Below are 19,642 nucleotides of genomic sequence, written 5' to 3'. Positions count from 1 at the left end.
ACAAACATGCATCCCTCTGTGACCTGTGCCAGAGTGGGGTTCCTTGGCCAGTGTTTCTTTCCCTTTGTCCATTTTCTCTTTAGTCACCTCCTCTCTAATTTTGTTCTCTCTTCTCATGCAAAGCAGATATTCCTGAAAAAACTGCAGTGAAGATCCTGTGCTTTCTGCCATCTACTCAGATACAGGATGTGGTAGAGCATGCTTGAGTGCACCGTACCCTTCATCCAGTCTTCCGCGTGGCCATCAAGATATCCATCCTTTATTCATTGTTAATGCCTTTGCTATGTGCAAAGGGAAGCAAGCCTTAAACTGTTACAATCACAGACTTTAAACAGCATTGGCAAACATGTCAATAATGACCTTTCTGTCAGTATGTAATTTGCGTATTTGAAACATATACCTCATAATTGTCACTCATATGTACATGTATATATGTATGTATATTTATATGTTATTGTAGCCAATCTTGAAACCAGTGATGAAAAGCCCACCATTTTCTCAGACTCAGGTGTGAAACTGCAAAACCAGGTTGTCATCCAGGGTGGGGCATGGGAGATAGATGAGCACCTTCTTTAAGACAAATAAATTCAGGGAAGAGCTGACATTGTATGGCTCAATTAGTTAACCATGATGGAAATGTTAGTCTGGAATTGGCACCCATGCTATTCTTTTCTTCAACTCTTAACCCTTTTGGTTTTAACACCAACAGCTGCATCATGGCAGGCTGGCGACTTGGGAGCCAGAGCATTGGTGAGTCTTGGGAGATGTTCCCTAGCACCCAGGTTATGGTGAGAATGAATAAGATGTGCATGAGAAGGGCCCTGTGTGGTTCCCAGCACACAGTTTATACTCAGTAAACGGCCAATGACTTAAAGATACTGACTACCATACCTGGTACAATGTCCTGGATGACCTACCTGCACCACTCATCAGCCTCTGGGAGCACAGGCTAGGAGTCTGGCACCTGTTATATGTTATTGATACAAAGATAAGGTAGGATATATTCGCTGGCCCTGACTCTCACCTCAAATTACAGTGTAAGCAGCCTGTGGCTTTGCATAGATGTGAACGTCAATTCCATCTAGAAGAAACTTTATAAATGGCTGAATACTCAAGTATCTGTGTAATCCCTTCCGTAGCTCATCCATTATCTGTGTATCAAGATCCTGGGGTTTGGGACCTCTCTATTGCCTACATATGAGGTATGTGTGAGCTAACTGGGAACAGGCAGGGTCCTGGGGAAGCAGCCACACTGTGTTGGATTTGAAGTTTTAAAAGCTATAGTTTTTGTTTTGTTTATGTTGGAGAGTATCTAAATTGGCAGGATTGAGAATATGGATGAAATTTGAAATTTGCAATGTTCGAGGCCCCCGGGATTCTAACCTTCCTTACCTTCAAAACCATGCAGGGCTGGGCCACAACAACACAGTGAGAAAGGTAAGCCCTTCTCATCCCTGGTGCTACCTTGCCTGGCTTCCAAGGAACCTTCTGGAGGTCAGTGGACACACATTGCAATGTGGGTCCTTCAATGTTGCTGTAGAAACTGGGTCATGTGGTAGCAGGGAGGTTGGGGTGGGAACAGATCAAGTTGAGGCTATTGTAGGGACTGGTTGCTGCCTTTCACCTCCAGTGTGGGGAGTTCTCTCAGAGCCCTAGTAACCTGCTTCTCATCCCACATCAGCTTGAGGTGGGGCTTGCTGGTTGCCTCCTGATCAGACTACGTTGTGTCTGGCCCATGTAGACAAGCAACCAGACCGTTCCCACGCTTCTTGGAATGTTCACAGCTAGCTTACCTCTGAAGCATGTGAGCATGGAGAACTCATCAGCAGAAGATGGACGTTTTGTTGACTCATATGGCCAACTACCATCTGCACCATCTCCTCCTACCATGATGCTTCACAGTCAGGCCTCAAGGCTCCAGCCTGGGTTCGAGGGAAGACAAGGACCACCCGAGGAGATGGATGGAGGTAACATGGTGCTTCAGGAAGGGATTCACTGGGGCCTCCTTTAATCTTTGCTTTCTGTCCTAAAACTCCAAGCACAGGAGCACTATCCTGCGCACCAAGGAACACATGGGCTTTTTCATTTGCATACTGAGCTCCATGGATTGTGACCTGCTCAGCACTTGATAACATGATACTTTATTTCAGCATTATGTGACATCATTAAAGACACTTTATGCTGTTTTTGTCTGTGGTTTAGAGCCATGTCTGCTTAATCAATGCCATTATGTATTCAACTTCCAGTACACATCAAAGGCTGATAAGGGATTTTTTTTTTTTTAAACTTTGCTTGCTTAAAGTGATTTCCCTCCAGATCAAGATGCAGAGCACAAAATATTAATCAGTTTAAATAAATATCAAGACTACCCAAATAATATGAATAATTGGCACGGGATAGTGCCTACTGCCCAGTTCCCAACAGCTGGTCACGCTGGCACGTGGCACCCTCTCAACAGTCTTTTAGATAATGACTTTGGCATCTGCCAACAGCACTCGCTACTGCCCACAGAATTTACAAGTCACAAGTGGGACACAGCGGCTCCGACAGAACTTTTTTATGCAAGGTCTTTGAAATTTATTAATGTAATGCAAACACAAGCCTTCCAACCCATTAAATTGTTGATGTTATGCGAATCCACTCTGGAATGGCAGATCCTCATTAACATTATTTGCATGTTAATCTGCATCTTTTTAATTAGTGATATTATTTATGCACATAATTTTCGCCTACTGGTGCCAAGGCTGAAGCGCATTAATTAATCTACTGAGATGCCAAACTGTTTATTTTCTCCCGTACTTTTATTTGTTTACATGGTGTTTTGGATTCAGGGAAAATAAAAAAGAGCCTGAAGAATAAAAGCAGAAAGACAAGATTAACTAAAAGCTCTTTTTGTTTTCATAATTTAAATTGTAATATTAGCCAAATGTTGTGTTTCTTCCCTTAGAGATCGGTTATTCAGTTACATTACCTTGATGTATTATTAAAATTTATAATGGACTCTAGAGGCTTCTGTTAGTTCTCCCCTTCATTTACAGAATATACTCAATGTTATTTTAATCTTCCTACAACGCTCCCATGCATAGGCAATGATGAGCCGTCCCCAGCGAATCGCCGGCACGGTTCACTCTGCACAACTGATAAACATTTAAATAAGCCTTTTCAAAAAAGAATAGCACACAAAATTATTAACCCATTGATGGAGTCCGATGCCACTCAGTAATTCCTCTTCCTTCCAAATAGGTCAATTGCAAAATGCATTTGATTTGGTGACATTGAGTCCTTCTCAGTACTGTAGCCTTAGTCACCAGGCATTGTCCAGAGTTGTGTGTCCATATGTGTGCATGCATGCAGCACAGAGTTTGAAACTGCAGATTTACAAATGTTCTGCACCATTTATGCCAAATATACATGCATTGGAGCCAGGAGAAGAAAGGGAGATTGTAGGCTGTGGGCCTTGTAATAAATGATAACATAACTCAAAAGCAGTCTTCATTGCAGGGGAAGGAAAGTAAAAGCTTGCACTCTACTAAACATGGTCACACGTATTTATTATTTATACCACATCAGAGAAGTTATCCACACAGCAGTGTGGGATGATACTCAAATCAGTGTTGGTCTTCTTAATAGAGGAGACTAATGATGTGTTCCAAGCTTTCCTGTCACTCGTTTCCTAGGATACAAGTGACACTTCTGCTATACCACACCTACTTTTGTGACAATTGCAGCCCAAAGTTTCTTCTGTCAAACATGACCTCATGTCCGGCAAGTCACCAGCTCCATCAGGCCTGCCTCAAGGAAGCAATGACAGCAATAAGACATTTGAAATCTGTTGAGTGTGACAGCATGGAAGAGTGAGGTTAGACCAAGTTCCCTCTGTTTCATGTTATTCGAATAGCACCTAATACCAGGTTGTAGTACATTTGTCGAAGGACTTTAAGTTGTGTGCTGCCTCCTGATTCACTGGAGGGTCAAGAAGAGAAATTGGGCCAAGGATGGTGAATTCAGAGACAGTGAAGGATGATGGTTTCAGGGAGCAAAGTGGGTGTCTTAGTCCACATTTTACAAGTGGATTTGGGAGTTGGTAACAAAAAGCCAGTACGCTTTCTGTTTGTTGTGAGGTAGCAAATCTGGAATACAGTTTTGTTTTTTGGTTTTTTTTTTGGCTAGCTTTAATTTTTTTTGGGGGGGGGTGAGTGTTAATTATGCTGTTGGTGAAAGTTTAAATACAAAGAATGTAAAGCAAAAGAGGAAAAGCTTCTCCCTAAACGCTGTGTCTTTTATTTTCCTGGAACATTCTATGACTGTGTGAGCATCTCTCTATTCATGAAAAGCAGGATTTATTATACCTGCTCTTCTGCAGCTGTTCCTCTTACTAAACAGCACATGCTGGGCCTCTTCCAAGGTGCATGTTGCCTCATGTCATTCTAGATGTGATGTGATTTCAGCTCCAGGAACTGAAGCTGCATCCACTTCAGAGTTCACCACTGGGGGTGGCAGGGAATAACAGAAAATGTACCCCTATCAGAACTGACCTTGGAGTTGATAAACTGCATTCATCAATATTTTACATTTTTTATACTTAACAGGAAATGGCATAACAAAACCATTCAGAAAATATGACATGAATCAACCAGTGGGACACATATTCTTGTGATTTTACAAATTTCTTATGAATAGTTGTGTAATATCAATTTTGATATACATGAAAATACACACAAGCATCAAACTGCACAAATTATATACAAGAATCTTGTGTGACATACAAAACCAAAAACAAGTGATGGACTTCCAGTTCTACCAGGTCTATGTGCATTTAGGCTGCTTTCACAGTGAGTTTTGACACTGGTGTCTCGGCTGAGGGCAGAACCAGAACACCGCACTTTGATCCTATAGTCAATCAGTGCCTTGACAGGAACTCAGTGGGACTCAGTTGGTATTAGGGTTGGGTCCTATAAAGTGTGGAATTATGGGCATGTGTGAGACTGGACCTCAATAACATGGAATTGGAATCAGACCATCTCCTTATAGAACAGAAGCTTCTAGAATTTCTTAGAAGGTTGTGCTTTCATACTCTGGACCTGGAAGCTACACTCTGGCATTCATTCATGTTGAGTCTAACTGTCCTTTATCCTCTGGCCTCCTTAGAATTAGGTCAGTGGGGGCTTTGCTTCCAATTACTTATTGGGAGACACACTGTTTTCTCTGCATACAATTTGGCCTTGTTCTTTACTAAGATGATTGATTGTATTAGTGGGCAATAGTATTTCATGGACTAACCCAATATCTTATAAAAGATAGTTGCTTGTAAAATTTTTAATCAATTATATAAGTAAATGAGGTATATTATACATAAATGAAAGCACATATATATTGTTATGTATAGTTATATACATAACATAGACTGGTGTCTATTAATTGAATATATTATATATTTACATGTATATGTAAATGAGATACATTATTGACATTTTATTTTAGGCATTCTTGTACTGACACATTTTTGGTGACTTGTAAGGAACTACTGAACCTATAATCTCTCCCCTTTCACACATGCATTCCTTGTCTGAAGAGCACCCACATGCCCTCCCAGCTTCCAGTTCCCCAACCTAGCGTCCTCCTACTCTGACCCACAGTCCACAGTGCTCCCTGGTAGAACCCACATTGCTCAACACAGCTGCACACAGGTGCCCGTCGCACGGGTTTCTGGCTTGGTTCTTGCAAACTCTCAACTTCATGACTCATACGGCATCACTCACAGCTGAAAAGCTACCACCCCCCACTCCATTCTGAGCAGGGCAGCTCTGTGTGGGTCAGCTCAGGGTGTTCTGCCCTGACTGCCTTCCCTTCCTGTCTCTAGTCCTCCTAGGGCTTGTGTGCATCAGGACTGCCCAGAGATCTTTTAAAATCAGACACTGGGTCTTCCCTGTATCCATTCAACTCAGATGATCTGGATTGAGGCATGTTTCCTTAATCTCCTCTGGTAGATGAAAAACTGCTGGCTTAGAGAAATCTGTTCAGCTTTGAGAGCTGCATGAAACTTCTAAAGTCAGCCACCCTACTCTGTGCTCCTTGCCCCAGGGCCTTGATTCTCAGAAACATCCTCAGAGCCCCACCAACTGTCTTCCTAGCCAGGCATGAGGGAGTCGAGGCTGCTGCCTGCTGGGTCATCTGTGAGCACCCAGAACATGGTAGACACTCAACAGTGGTTGCTATAAACTGTGCTTGGGCTAACTGGATCTTTACTAGCCGTGAGGCCATTTGTAAGCTGAGAGATGGAAATATAAAGTTTTAGTCATTTCTGTATACATTTTCCAACTTGTACTTGAACGTTCTGTGCAAAGTCCTTTGTTCATATCATAAGCACATGAATGATGTAACTTGTCCAAGGTTACTTTTCCCTCACCCACCCTGAAGAGCAGCGGCCCCCCACAGAGGCCCATGGTTTCTTGCTGACCTGTTCCTGCTGAGTCTTCCGTGTTAACTTGCTCAGCCAGTTTCAAAGAAATTGATTGGTTTTCTGTCCCAAACAGATTTAAGAATTTGCACAGAGCAGCCCTGGCTGGTGTGGTTCAGTGGATTAAGCACTGGCCTGTGAACCAAAGGGTGCTGGTTTGATTCCCAGTCAGGGCACATGTCTGGCTGCAGGCCATGTACCCAGTAGGGGTGTGTGAGAGGTAACCACACATTGATGTTTCTCTCCCCTACTTTCTCCCTCTCTTCCCCTCTCTAAAAATAAAGTCTTTTTTAAAAAAAAGAATTTGCACAGAACATTCTGTTTTAATGTTTAAAAATAAAACATACATGTGTAATATATGTAATCTGTGATGTTTATGTAACATATTTTTTTAAAGAAAGAATTCTAATTCTATGGAAAAAAAGATTTGTCCGTCATGTCCACTGTCTCAAGGTGACCTGATCTATGCTTATGCTTCTTAGTTTTCATGTTGGCTCCATTTACTTCTCTGTGACCACTTATGTCACACTTCTGGGCATAAATTCCATAGCTATTCAGAGTATGGCCCAGTCATAGCCTTCAGACAGTGATACTCGCCCAGCACAACCCTTTCTTCACCTCCTCCAGAGAATCCAGAGCTCAGTTGTCTTAGGAGAGCCCCTCACAGTATCCTCAGAACTGTGAGCTCAGAGGGCAGTGTCCTGTCCTGTCCGAAAGGCTGTGGGCAGAGAGCCAATGACTGCCTCAGCAGGGAGTCAAGCATGTGCTGTTGGATAAAGTATGTAACAGCTTCCTATTGTCAGTGGCTAAGCAGTTAAGACCTATCTTAGAGGAACAGTACTTAATGGATGTATGTCCAGGCTAGCTGGTGCTCAGAACATCATGGTTGTCTCTCAGAAAAACAAAACAAAACAAAACCAAAAACAAAAATCATAGCCTACTTTCATCAGTAAGTGATGCCTGAACAGCACTCCCAAAGTGGTTGTGCTGTGCCCTACAAAAGACCCTTTAATGGGTATGTTTCTCTCTAAAGAAGAACACAAATAAAAAGACAAAATGGATAGATATGAGGGTACTTTTCCACTTTGTAAAAATGATTTTTCCTTCTAGCTCCTTAGCCATTTGTTTGCACGTTCACCCATGTACTATTTTTTTTTCAATGTTCCCTATGTTCTAAGCATTTGTTATGCGTTGAGACCTAGATGAACAAGGCAGGAATGCAGTGCCCTAGATAATGGCATTATGACACAAGAGATACCTTAAACAGTTTGCATTTGCAGTGTTTTTGGCAGCTGATATCATGCTGAAGACGGCACTGTATGGTAGAACTGTTGGATGACACAGTCACACATGGTCCAGGTCACAGGACACTCCTGTGTCCACCTGGAAGCTTAGCTCCTGTGGAGAGAGTCGGACTCACTCTATAGTATTTACACACATGTTCAGAGTTCTCCAGGCTGTGGATAAACTGTGAAAGCCCACCTTCCATCAAATACCCTGCTTCCCTTCTGCAGCAGATGCCCTGTTCTGTGATGAATTCTGCTTGAATCGTGGGCGCACTCAGGTGAGAGTGACATTTGCACTTGCAATTTAGTTTACAGCCTCCTTAATTATACCCGGTCTCTAAAGCACTTACATGATGCTCTTAAATATAGCTGACCCTTTTTATTTAATTTCATTTGCCTGTTAGTGTTTGGAGACTATCCAGCAAAGCACTTCAGTAAATTCAATAAAGTTCATACCACAGTTAATATAGGAGCCAATGACAATGGAGGCCAGCACTTAATACAAAGTATAATTTGACTGGAAGCACAAATATTTCAGGGAATTAAGTAACAGAAATTGGAGTGAATAGATAAAATAAAATATTATGTTTGGTACAATTAGTAACCTTAAAATGTGGAATAGTTTACTGCCTAATCCAATCAGAAGAGTTTTCTGGAGCCCTGCACAACTGAAGGGACATTGCAAGAGCTATGGGCTGTGTTGGGATAAATGACTGACCTTTCCCTGCTTCTATCACTCAAATTGATATAATACAAAGTTTTACTTCAGGTTTTGTTATATTATTCCACTTTTGCGCTTGCTGTAATTTGGAGCTAGCTATGGATAGAATACACTGCATTATGAATTGACTGTTTATATTACTTTCTAGAAATAGGTATTAAAAATATCTTCATTGGTTATAGATTGTGTGATTTGAGGGGTTTTGATTTAGACTAATCAAGGTTTACTGAGTTAAGTAAAACTGAAAAATAATGTTTATGAAATATAATATTAGTCACAATTTAAAGCAAAAATAATCACTGTTCACCGCAGACGCATTTGAACTCAGCATAGCATGTGTGCGCCTCTGCATTCTCAGCCATGATCATCCGTCTCAAAGAAGCTCTAAATGGAGAGCAAAGATCTAGATTCTGAACAGAAAAATAAACTCCGCACAAGCCGCTCGCATCCGAGATGCTGCCAATGTTATTATTTCATTAATAATGCATTTTTGGTTGTCAAAACCAATCAGTATTGTAGTTCTTTCCTAGATATTGTTTATTATAAATCACTTTGCAACAATACATTATTTCGCAGAGAATGAAAAGCAAACCATTCCCTGTCAACTGAAATTAACAGTCAGGAAACTATAGTCTTTCAGAAAGAGAACTCAGTAAATTAACATATGGAAATCACTTTAAAACAACAGCCTCTACTTGTTGACATAGGACAATGAACAATGTGTATTCAAGCACAGAGATTGAACTTACTTGAAACATTTCCTAATTGTTCTTGTTGGTTAATAAGAAAATACTATTTGAGTAATGTCAAGTTGTTTTTAGTGAGATCTCTGTTGGGGTTTGTTCCACATATAAAATAGGTATTTCCTGAGGAACCCTCACAAGAACTCACCATTGTATAAATCAAAACACAACATGATAACAATATGTTAATCCTATTCTCAACATTTTTACAATCCTATTGTCTACCAGTTAAAATAGAATCTCAGTTTACATGTGATGTTGATTTATGCCAGAGGAAGGGAGACGTTCCATGAGGGCGGTCCCACCATTAGCCCAGATGGGAAGAGACCCACATTGCTGGGCAACGGATGAGATGTGGACCAGCCTCCTCTGTCATTTTGAGTGGGATAAGAAAATCCTTTCTTGGTGGGTGAATCAGGCAAAAATGTGCTCACTCCTGAGCTTCTTTTCTTTCTCATGAAATGCAAATCTCCCAACTTTGGACACATATTTCTGACCCTGTCACCTGCTGAAGTAAGCAGGCCAGTTGAGGTTCAATGTGTTCAGCTAATTTCACATTTGCCCAGAGGAAAATGGTGAGTCAGTTGTTGTAACTTGAATGGAGGGTTAGTTGAGTCAAAGTCACAGGTAAGTGTGTTCCTATCCTGGAGGGTTTCCCACTGGGCCAAGACCTGTGTACTTCCTTAACTCACCTCCTGTAGTCTGAGCCCATGGAACAAATGCGGCTCAGGGCTGCAAGAGTTCAGAGGACTTGATGGGGGCAGGACAGAGTCCCCAAAGGGTGTCAAATGTTCCTGTTGTGAATAGGGAAGACACAGGTTTAGGCCTTAGCGTCCAGCAGGTACTTGGGGCCATGAAGGTGAATGGTCTCCCTGGATTGACTCTGTCGGCCACTTTGGATTTAATGATCTTAACCTGTGTCTGATACTGAAAACATCCACCAACCAGGGCAGGCCAACAAGGTGCTGAATTTTCTAGGTAAGGAATTCCCCAGGGTGTTGCCCTCTGATGTTACCTGGACTGATTAGGAACAGGGGTCAACTCTGCAGTTTAGGCCATTTACTAGAAATAAAAGAATTATAACACAGGCCTACTCTCTTTTCCTGGTTGCTTCTTTGAGGCTACAATCACTTCAGATGGTGATGGCAGGAAGCTGACCCATCACCGTAAGATATAGTTTCCTTGTCTCTTGGCATCATTTTCCTAGGAAAACCTCCTGTTTCTCACTTGGGAGACTTATCCAGGGAGCACCATGACATACTCCAATTGGCCTCATTCCAGTGGTGGGGCAGCTCTCTTCCAGCCAATGCCCACCCCACTACCACTTTTCAAATTAGAACCCATTACTGACAGTAACTCTAGTGAATGTGACCCAGTGATGGCCATGACTCATGCTTTGTCCTAAAGTGTAGGCTTTCTTACATGATAAATCCACCTGCAGATCAATTTTACTTGATTTAAAGGTTGGGTCAGCAATTATCTGGTACATTGGTCCAGCTGGACATGGAAGCCACCAGCATGGAGGACCCTCTTCTGCCAACAGTACAGGATCTGCCCAGGGCTGAGATCCTGACAGGAAAGGCTGGCACTGGATCACCTGCCTGATCAGTCATCCTGCCACCCTAGCTGGGCAGTTCATGGCACAGGGGATGGTTTGCTCTCTCCACAGTGTGGATTGGAGTGGGCATGGCCAGGGCAATCATTTACATTAGTTTCTGTATAAAACATGGAAACTTGCCAGCATAAGGGCTGATGCCCACCTCTTCTGCTGGAGGAGGTAGGAAGAAGGTGAGAAGAAGTAAGCAAGGTGAAGAGAATTATCATGTACCTCCTACAGGTCTTTCAGACATATGGTGTGTTCCCCTCTGGGGTGTCTCAGGGCTCCAGGTGTAGAATGTATCTTTCTCCACCTTTCCCATCACTCCAGGCTAGGATCCCAAAAATCAAGCCTCCCTTTATAGTCATGCAGCTGGGGGAGTACACATGGCCCCACAAATACATTAAATTGAATGGTGGTGATGAATTCCTCTAGCTGCCCTGAAGCCAGTTCTTTGGGCACAGGTCTGGGGCAGCAAATTTGTGTGAACAAAGGAGGTTCAGGGTTAGTGACTCTGGGAGTAATGTTTTGGTCCTTGTTCCCACCACCTGGCTATAGAATCTGATGTTAATAAAGAGTGTACCATATTCCTTTTTAGGCACCATTGGTAGGCCCAATCTCTGGATGCTCCTTCAAGGCCATGAAGCATTAGCTCTGAAAGCTGAGTACTCAGGAAGTTCAGACAGCAGTGGGGAGCATGGCATCTCCCAGGAAAACTACTAGACAGCAGGGTCTAGAGGTTGTGTCAAACTGTAGGATGTCCCCAAAGCTACCCTTTGAGCTAATTGCTTGGGTAGAATGGAAGGATTTTACTTTAGAGAAAGTTAATTCACAAGAGGAATAATGACAGTGTATATCAAATGTGGAGGGAGAGAACGGTACGCAATAGGAAACAGCTCGGAGTTCATGATCAGGCAAATGAAAAGAAGCTTGGCTATGAGAGGCACTCTAGACATCCAATATCAACATCAATTTCAGGGGACAGAGCCTCCTGTAATAGAGTATTGGAGCTGAAAAAGTCCAGTTTGTTAGAACAAATGAAATATAGATAACGCATCTCCAGCAAGGCAAAACGTCATTTGTCCTCTGCACCATCAACTTGGCCTTTGTTATGGTGTGCCAGTGACTTCCCACTATACCTGCCATGCTTCCTACAATCAACACAACAACAATATATAGGGAGGAGCTTCCTGTATGCAGGCACAGAGCCACCCTTCTGACTATTTGAGGGATAGCTACCATTAGAAACTGGAAACACTTGCTAAGGTATAGAGAAGTCCCTCTTAATGAGAGAATCCCACATCTCTACTTTCCTTTAGATCAATATGATATTGGGAGGTTTGGCTTTTAGCTAAGTTTTTGCTCTTCTATAAGCCTGCCCTGCACAGGGTCAGGTGAGGGAGATAATAAGTCATGTTTCCTCAACTTATTCCTTGTGCTGTGGAGAGTTGATGCTATTTGGAGGGGTGATATTTGGATATTATGGCCTTTCCTCCTTCCATCTTTCTCTCCCCAGTGAGGATGTCAGTTTATATTAAATTGTAATAAAGATGAGCTTCGATGACTCTTGAATGATAGAAAGTGAATGGATGCTGCTCTGATGTTATGCTTGAGCTGGGTGTGCTGCCTGCAGTCTCCTGATTTTGTACATTTTTTGAAAATAAATTCTCTTGTAACCACAATTCATATGTTCTCCATTCTTAGATTGGGTGTGTTACTGCTTCACATAGGTAAAGAGTAGTATTGATCACTCATGCAAAAGGTAGGTTGCAGCACAATCTGAGGGCTGGCGTCCATGTCTCAGAGGGAAGGACTCCCATGAATCACTGGGTCTGCTGCAATCACGGCTTGGGTGTTCCTGCTCCTGAAACAATGTCACCATGCAACATTCTCTTGTCTCATTGACAAAATGGCTTATTTTTCTCTGCACTTTGGCTTTCTTCAGTCCAGCTCTTCTTGTTCCATGGGAAGCACTTACATTATGATCTATTTCCACTACGCTTTTTCTGTCAGGTCTCCACTTCGAGAAGACTTTTAAGGCCTCTCAGATGTAAATTCACTTTTTCTACACCTGCTGTCCCAGACCCTGACCAGATGTAACTTTCAAAAGGGTTCCAGCAAAACTGTCCAGGCCTGCCCCCACTGGTTGTACTACTGGACACATTTCCATAGAAGGCCTCTCCTCTAGCTGTGGGCCGTTCTGTCTGCTTTCTCCCAGGATTGGCATCCAGTTGGAGACTTCTTGAGTCCCTCTTCATTCTAGCAGAACATTTGCATTATGGCTCGGAAATGCATCCTTCAGATGGACGGGGTCCCCAAAATTCTTGTCTCACAGTTCCAGAGCTTTTGATGTCACATCATTAATAGCGTCATGTGCAGGGTTCATCATATTTCCTAGAAAGGATCTTCAAATTCTCTGAATGGTCTGTGTAGATTTAGAAATCTACTTAGAACACTCTGTAAAATCTCTATAGTTAGTTATATAGAGAAACAACTAAATAAGACAAACTGGGCATGCTCAAAAGAAAAAAGGTATATATTTTATCTTTAGTAATGGACCAAATGTTGCTGTTCAAAAGCAAACAAGAAATATGTAGAAAAATGTACTTGAACACAAATAAAAATATTTTACTAACCTTGAGTATTTCACAATTAGTAAAATAAATGTAAACATAAGTCCTAGAATTACAATAAAAGTAGAACAAAACCTCCAAGGGAACTTTTGATAATTCTAAAAAAAATTAACTCTTTATACTATTGAGCATTTAGTTTAACATCATGAATTGATATCTCTTTGATTTAAAAGTAATTCTAAAATTATATATATATATATAATGCATAATAACAATATAGAATTTTCATAGAAAAAAGAATTAGCACAAAACAATCCATCATTTAAATATAGTAACTGGTAAAATTTTATTGTATCACATTTCCTTATTTTCCATTGTTTTGTTTTTATTTTTAAATAGGTAATAACCTTGTAAGTATACATTTGTATAAACAGTAATAATCTGGTAAATATGCATTTTCATATACATTTTGACTTGATTTAATAAATTTTTGTTTAAATTTTTGCACCTAATTTCTTGAAAAATTTATGACGGTAGTTTTATTTCTTCTAGTATTTATGTTATATTATAATATCAAGGTGATGCTGGCTTCATGCCAAATGAGTTTAGTTGAATAAGTATTATTTCTTCCTTTACCATTTTCTAGAATTCACCTGTGAGCGGCCTTTTTTTTTTTTTTTTTCCCTGGGAAGATTTTTAAATACAATCTTAATTTCTCTGGAAGATATAGGACTTTCAAGTTTTCAGTTTCTTCTTGAATGATCTTTGATATTTTATATCTTTCAATGTTTTATATTTTTCAAGAAATAAGTTTATTTTATCTAAGTCATCAAATTCATTGCCATAGAGTTGTTCATAATATTCTATTATATCTTTTTATTGTTTGATGAGTCAGTAGTGATGCCCCCTTTGTCATTCATGATATTAGTAATTTGTGTCTTCTCTTTTTCCTAATTGATCTTCTCAAGAAACATGCCTTTGAATTAGTTAATTTTCTTTATTGGTTTTCTGTTTTCTATTTTATTGGTTTCTGTTTGTATGCCTATTTCCTTCTCTCTGTTCTACTCTGGTGTTAGAATTGTTCCTTTTGTTTCATGAGTGAACCCAGACACCACCACTTGATTGTAAGACCCCTCTTTCTCCACACCCGTTCAGTTTTAGAAGGGCCTCCCATCTCCCCCAACCATGAGGGTTGCCATGTTGCCATCCTTGTGAGCTGCATGCTTTGATGTGGGGCTTGCTTCCCTGAAGTGCCCCCAAGCATATCCCTATGGCTGACTTCCATAGTTGTCCTGGGTGATCTGGGACACAGTCACAGGTGGGCTGGGACATAGCCCAAAGCTGAGGACCTTCCAGTATTTATTTTTTAGAATTATTAGTTTATAAAAGAATATGAACCACACACAGTGAAGACATGAGAAAGCCTGAGGAAATGTGCAGAGTGGTCAGTACTTAAATAAGGAAAATGATTTAAATGAATGGCTAAGTTGAGTTATACGTGAGGCTAATCATTAGTCATAAATGGTAAGCCTGTAAATGACTCAAATTGAAGTTGTTTTATGTAAAACCTTCTTGGAGCTTTCCAGAGAATAAGAAAGAGAAACCTTTGCACTGTTGTCAAAGCAGTGACTGTTGCCTTTCCCTGGGAGCCTCCCACATTCCACCTTCTAGAAATCTGTGGGTTTGTCTCTCCCGACAGAAGTGAGCCTCTTGGGTCCCTGTGGTTTGATCCAGAGCAGACTCTCTCCTGGGCTCAAAAGACATACATAAAGTTTCCTCATGGTTCATAACTTTAAAAAAAGCCTATTAAATGAGAAGTATCATTTAATTTCTTTGCTAAACAACCTTATGATTCCTGAATACCACAAGTGTTCCACTTAGGTCTAGGAGGGGAGTAGGCCTGCCTGGAGGGAGAGGATGGGGCCTGATTCTTCACCAGACCAACAGGACACAAGCTTGTTAATAGGTCTGTGAAGCACTTACTCAGGCCATCAACTCTTCATGACTATCCCAAGAAAATATAGTTGATGTCAAAGATAAGCTTTAGTATGCAATTAAGTATATGCTTTGTATACAAGACAAAGCACTGGGGCAATGCAGTCAGCATTTCTGCCTTTGAAAAGGGACTGGATGAATCTGTCTGGTGCTGGGCTGAGCTGAGTTCTCTCTCCCAGCTCAGAGAGCTGAGGGTTATATCAATCAGTCCTAAGGATTTGATCAACTCCTCTGCCTTCTCCCCTGCAATGCAAGTCACTCCCCTGCAATGCAAGACCTATGACATCATAGATGTTCCCATGGTTGAATTCTGAAGTTGAGAGTAAAGTGATACCACATTTTCTCAGGTATACCTGTGGTCTTCCTCTCTCCAGACTTGTGCATGTTCTAAACATTTTTTGGTGGATGAATACATTAAAAATATATTTTTAAACTCATTGGTCTGGCTTTGAAGCCTAAAGCTCTATGACAATGAGGTGTCCCCATCCTTCTCTATCCACCCCAGAAACCCATTCTGGGTGTGCAGGTTGAATGGTGAGTTTACTGTGGAACCATTCCAAGGAGCAGCTGTGTGATGGGTAGAGGATGAAAGGCCCTTATTTTCAGTTTTTGTTGGCATTGTGCCCCTTGAAAACTTCATCTAGACATATTTCCTGTAGGCGGAAGCCATGGGACAAAATCAGCATTGCAGCAAAGTGAGAGAACTGTTATCCTGGATCCAGAGACCCAAGGAGTCCTGGGTCATTGGGAACTTCATTTCAGTTTCTGCGTCACATCTGCCCAGTGTGGGGACTAGACCAATGGGGCACGAAAGGCCCTCCAAAGTCAAATCTAATTTGCTTTTGAAAGGGAGAATTAACAGGAACTAGCAAGATGGAAGCTTTTCTTGTGTGTTTCAAATCTACTTAATATCAGAGGGTGACACAAATAATTTTTATGACTTTATCAACCATTTTTAGTATAACAAAACTCCTTATTCTCTTTCTTTCTGTCACTAAAACAAACGTTTTATGTGAGGAGGTGAGGATTCAAGGAATGACTCTGAGAGAAAATGAGAAACTCATGTGTATCCAAAGGATGAACTAGTGTTGCCAACAAAGGTCCCTATAAACTGTTGGCCTATTTAGTTCATCTAGGTTCAGCCCTGTGACCTGAACAATGAAGACAAATAGGGTCCAGTGTCAGCTGTGACCCAATCGCTTGGTGAATCATTTGATTATTTAGATAAAGACACTCAGAGCCTTTACATTTGACTTCATTCTTATCTACAAAATCAAGTAAAGAGACACTTACGTTTTGGGGCTAACAAGTGTCATTTGAAAAAACTTGAACACAAAGCAGGCAGCCTCAGTCTTCATCCTGGTTCAGCCACAGGCTTGCTTACTCTGTTACTTGGAAAATGCCTCTGACCTACCTTGATTTCAGTTTGCTTGTCCTTAAAGTTAAGGCAGGTGGACAAATTAATCACCACCATTTCATGAGCTGGAAAAAAATCCTATGTCTCTCTATGCCTTGAAAGTGTTTCCTCTGGAGAATGTATGTGTTTATGAAACATGTCTTGCTCATCTATGAGAGAACAAAAACATATTTTACTTTCTAAATAGCTACCTAAACTATTCATTGAAACACAACACTGACTGCAGAGAAAGAAAACTCTCATCCTGAGAATTAATTGCAATCTTTTGGAGTGAAGTAGAATGAGATGGCTTGAGCCCATCTACCTTGTATAAAATCCAATCTTCAGCTATTCACTTTCATTTTTGTCAAATTTGTGTATCAAAACAGTGATGAGAAAACATGGCAAGTTTGGGTCTTTGGTAGCAGCTGAGCAAGGTGCCACAGCTGCCCTTCTCTCTGTGAGGACAGGAGAGCTTTTTCCTGGACAGAGATGCCTAAGTCACAGCAACTTCTCCAACAGCTGGTACCCTGACACTGACAGAGCCATGGGCAGCCACTCATCTAATCTGAAAGACTTGTGTCAATTCTTCTGAGTGAAGGCTTTGTGCCGGCTCAACTAGCACTGGAGATACATCAGCACATCATGTCTTGAAATCAGATACCAAGGGCATACAGACAACTTGAAACCTCTTGTGGAAAAGATTTTTTTTTTACCAAATCTTAACATTGCAGGCACCAACCCACAGCACTGGTGATACAATTTTAACTCAGCGCAGTACTTTCCATATTTATTAGACATCTGATGGCCACAAGGAGGAATACAGAAGCCTGATTAAAAGAGGACAAAACAAGTAATCTGTTCTGTTTTTCAGGAGAGTTTACCAAACAACCAGCCACAGATAATAGCCTAACACACAAGTTATAAAGCAAGAAGAAAAAAAGTTTAGTTTTGATACTACTCATCAGTTTGTCTTTGTGGAAAGTGCATTTTTAGTTTTTGAATTAAAATATGCATTTGGATTTTATTTGCCACGTAAATGCCACAGATTCTATACTAAAAATAAGAGTGTTTTCATGAATCATGATTACATACCTGGATAGTCTTAAAATGTTCAGTTTGCATAGCCTGCTCTGTGCAGAACAAATAATGGAGCATTTTATTCTGACCAAAAAAGATGATTGACATGAGAAAGCAATTGAGTGATATAGATTTGCGTAAATCTAATTGTGCATCAAATAGCGGAGGTATGAAAAAAGAGAGAAAGAGAAAGTAAGCCAAGCAGATATGACTAACATAATTATTCAAAATCTTTCAACTTATTATCTTTTTTAGTGATAAAAGTCAGACTTTCTTGCCCCACAAAATTTGTAATATTTATCACATGGAACTAAAAACATCACATTAGGTAACATAATATTTACTGCATCCTCTGCACTTGACCAAGCAAACTACATGGGGCACACAGTGAATTATTATCCTTCCTTCGAAGGTTTTAACCATGTTTTTCTACATAATATTTTCAGATACCTCACAATCTAACCACAACGTGCACTTGCTCAGAGCCAAATGTCCCCACTGACACAAGTGCGTTTTTAGTTATAAAGAAAAAATCACTGCGTTCCCATGGAAATTTGCTGAAACACATCTACTGTCCTCAATCAATACAATTAATAGCAAGGAATGCACACTATTATTGAAGATGTTGAAAGTCAATTTGTTCTGAAGAGTCAGGAGGTCCCCAGGATATCAGTTTTCTACTTAGTGAGCGTTATCACACTCAATCATATTAAGAAGTGGTTTTCAATACATTTCTTAAAATTCCTCATCTGATTTCTCATGTAAAGGGAGAGTCTAATTGGATTTTTAATCCTTGGGTAATCGTGCTCCACATGGCACGCTGAGCTTAGGTGGGGACTGAAAAGTGCTTTGCACCAACCCATTATTTCATGGAAGCGTGAGTGTAACCAAATCAGTAGGAAAATACTGTGGGGAGGCCATCTACTGTATAGACCTTACATGAAAACAATGCGTTCCTTTCTTCCCCATGAAGCCTGCCCCGCCTTTGAAGCAGCTTGGAAATAATGGAGTGCCATGGGCGATTTTCTTCTGGTTTCTCTGTTTCAATACCAGGCTTGTCTCCTCTGTTTGTTTTCAGCTAATTGCCTCAAGATCTAATAAGTTAGTGATGATGGGTGTTGCGGGCCGGTGACCTCTGCCAAAAGGAATATCTCGAGGAACTGACGTTGAAGGAGCGGCCCTGATTGGTCAGAAGTGGTTTCTCTAAGGGGCTCTAATTCCTTGTGTGGGGGTCAGAAAGGACATTGGTGATTGGATTGAGTCCTTTAAGTGTCCACACAAAGAGAGCTTGCCTGAGAGAGACCGATGGCACGTGTGTCCCCAGCTTGCTTGGGTTGTTGCCTTATTGAAAAGCAGTCACTGTGGCCTGGCCCCATCTTCCTACAAAACCGTCACACTATTCTTTCTTTGAGACCCATTACAGGAAAATTCAACTTTGATGAGAAGTTTAATCTGGTTGTTTCATTCTTCCTGTGGAACACACTTTCCTGAAGTTTTATCCACTGTTCTTCCCTCCTCAGGGCAACTGAGCTTAATAAAGAAATAAATACTGTTGGTTGCAGGAAGCATGTCAACCAGGAATCTAAAAAGACTCACTGGCCGACATTTATTCAACGAACAGTATCTTCCATTAAAAGGAAACATCAAGGCTCCTTAACCAAAAATGGGATGTTTAAACACACAAACAACTCAGGAACGAGAGGCCTTTAGACCTGTGAACCAGAATCAAGTTTAGGGCAGGCAGGAGGGGTGTCTCATGCTTGCAGTCCTTTTCATTCTCAGAAACACACACTG

The sequence above is a fragment of the Pteronotus mesoamericanus genome, unplaced genomic scaffold (genome assembly GCF_021234165.1).
Source record: "Pteronotus mesoamericanus isolate MK-2021 breed Mesoamerican mustached bat unplaced genomic scaffold, CSHL_Meso_final contig_50, whole genome shotgun sequence".
Taxonomy (NCBI): Eukaryota; Metazoa; Chordata; class Mammalia; order Chiroptera; family Mormoopidae; genus Pteronotus; species Pteronotus mesoamericanus.
Note: the sequence above shows the minus strand (reverse complement) of the source record.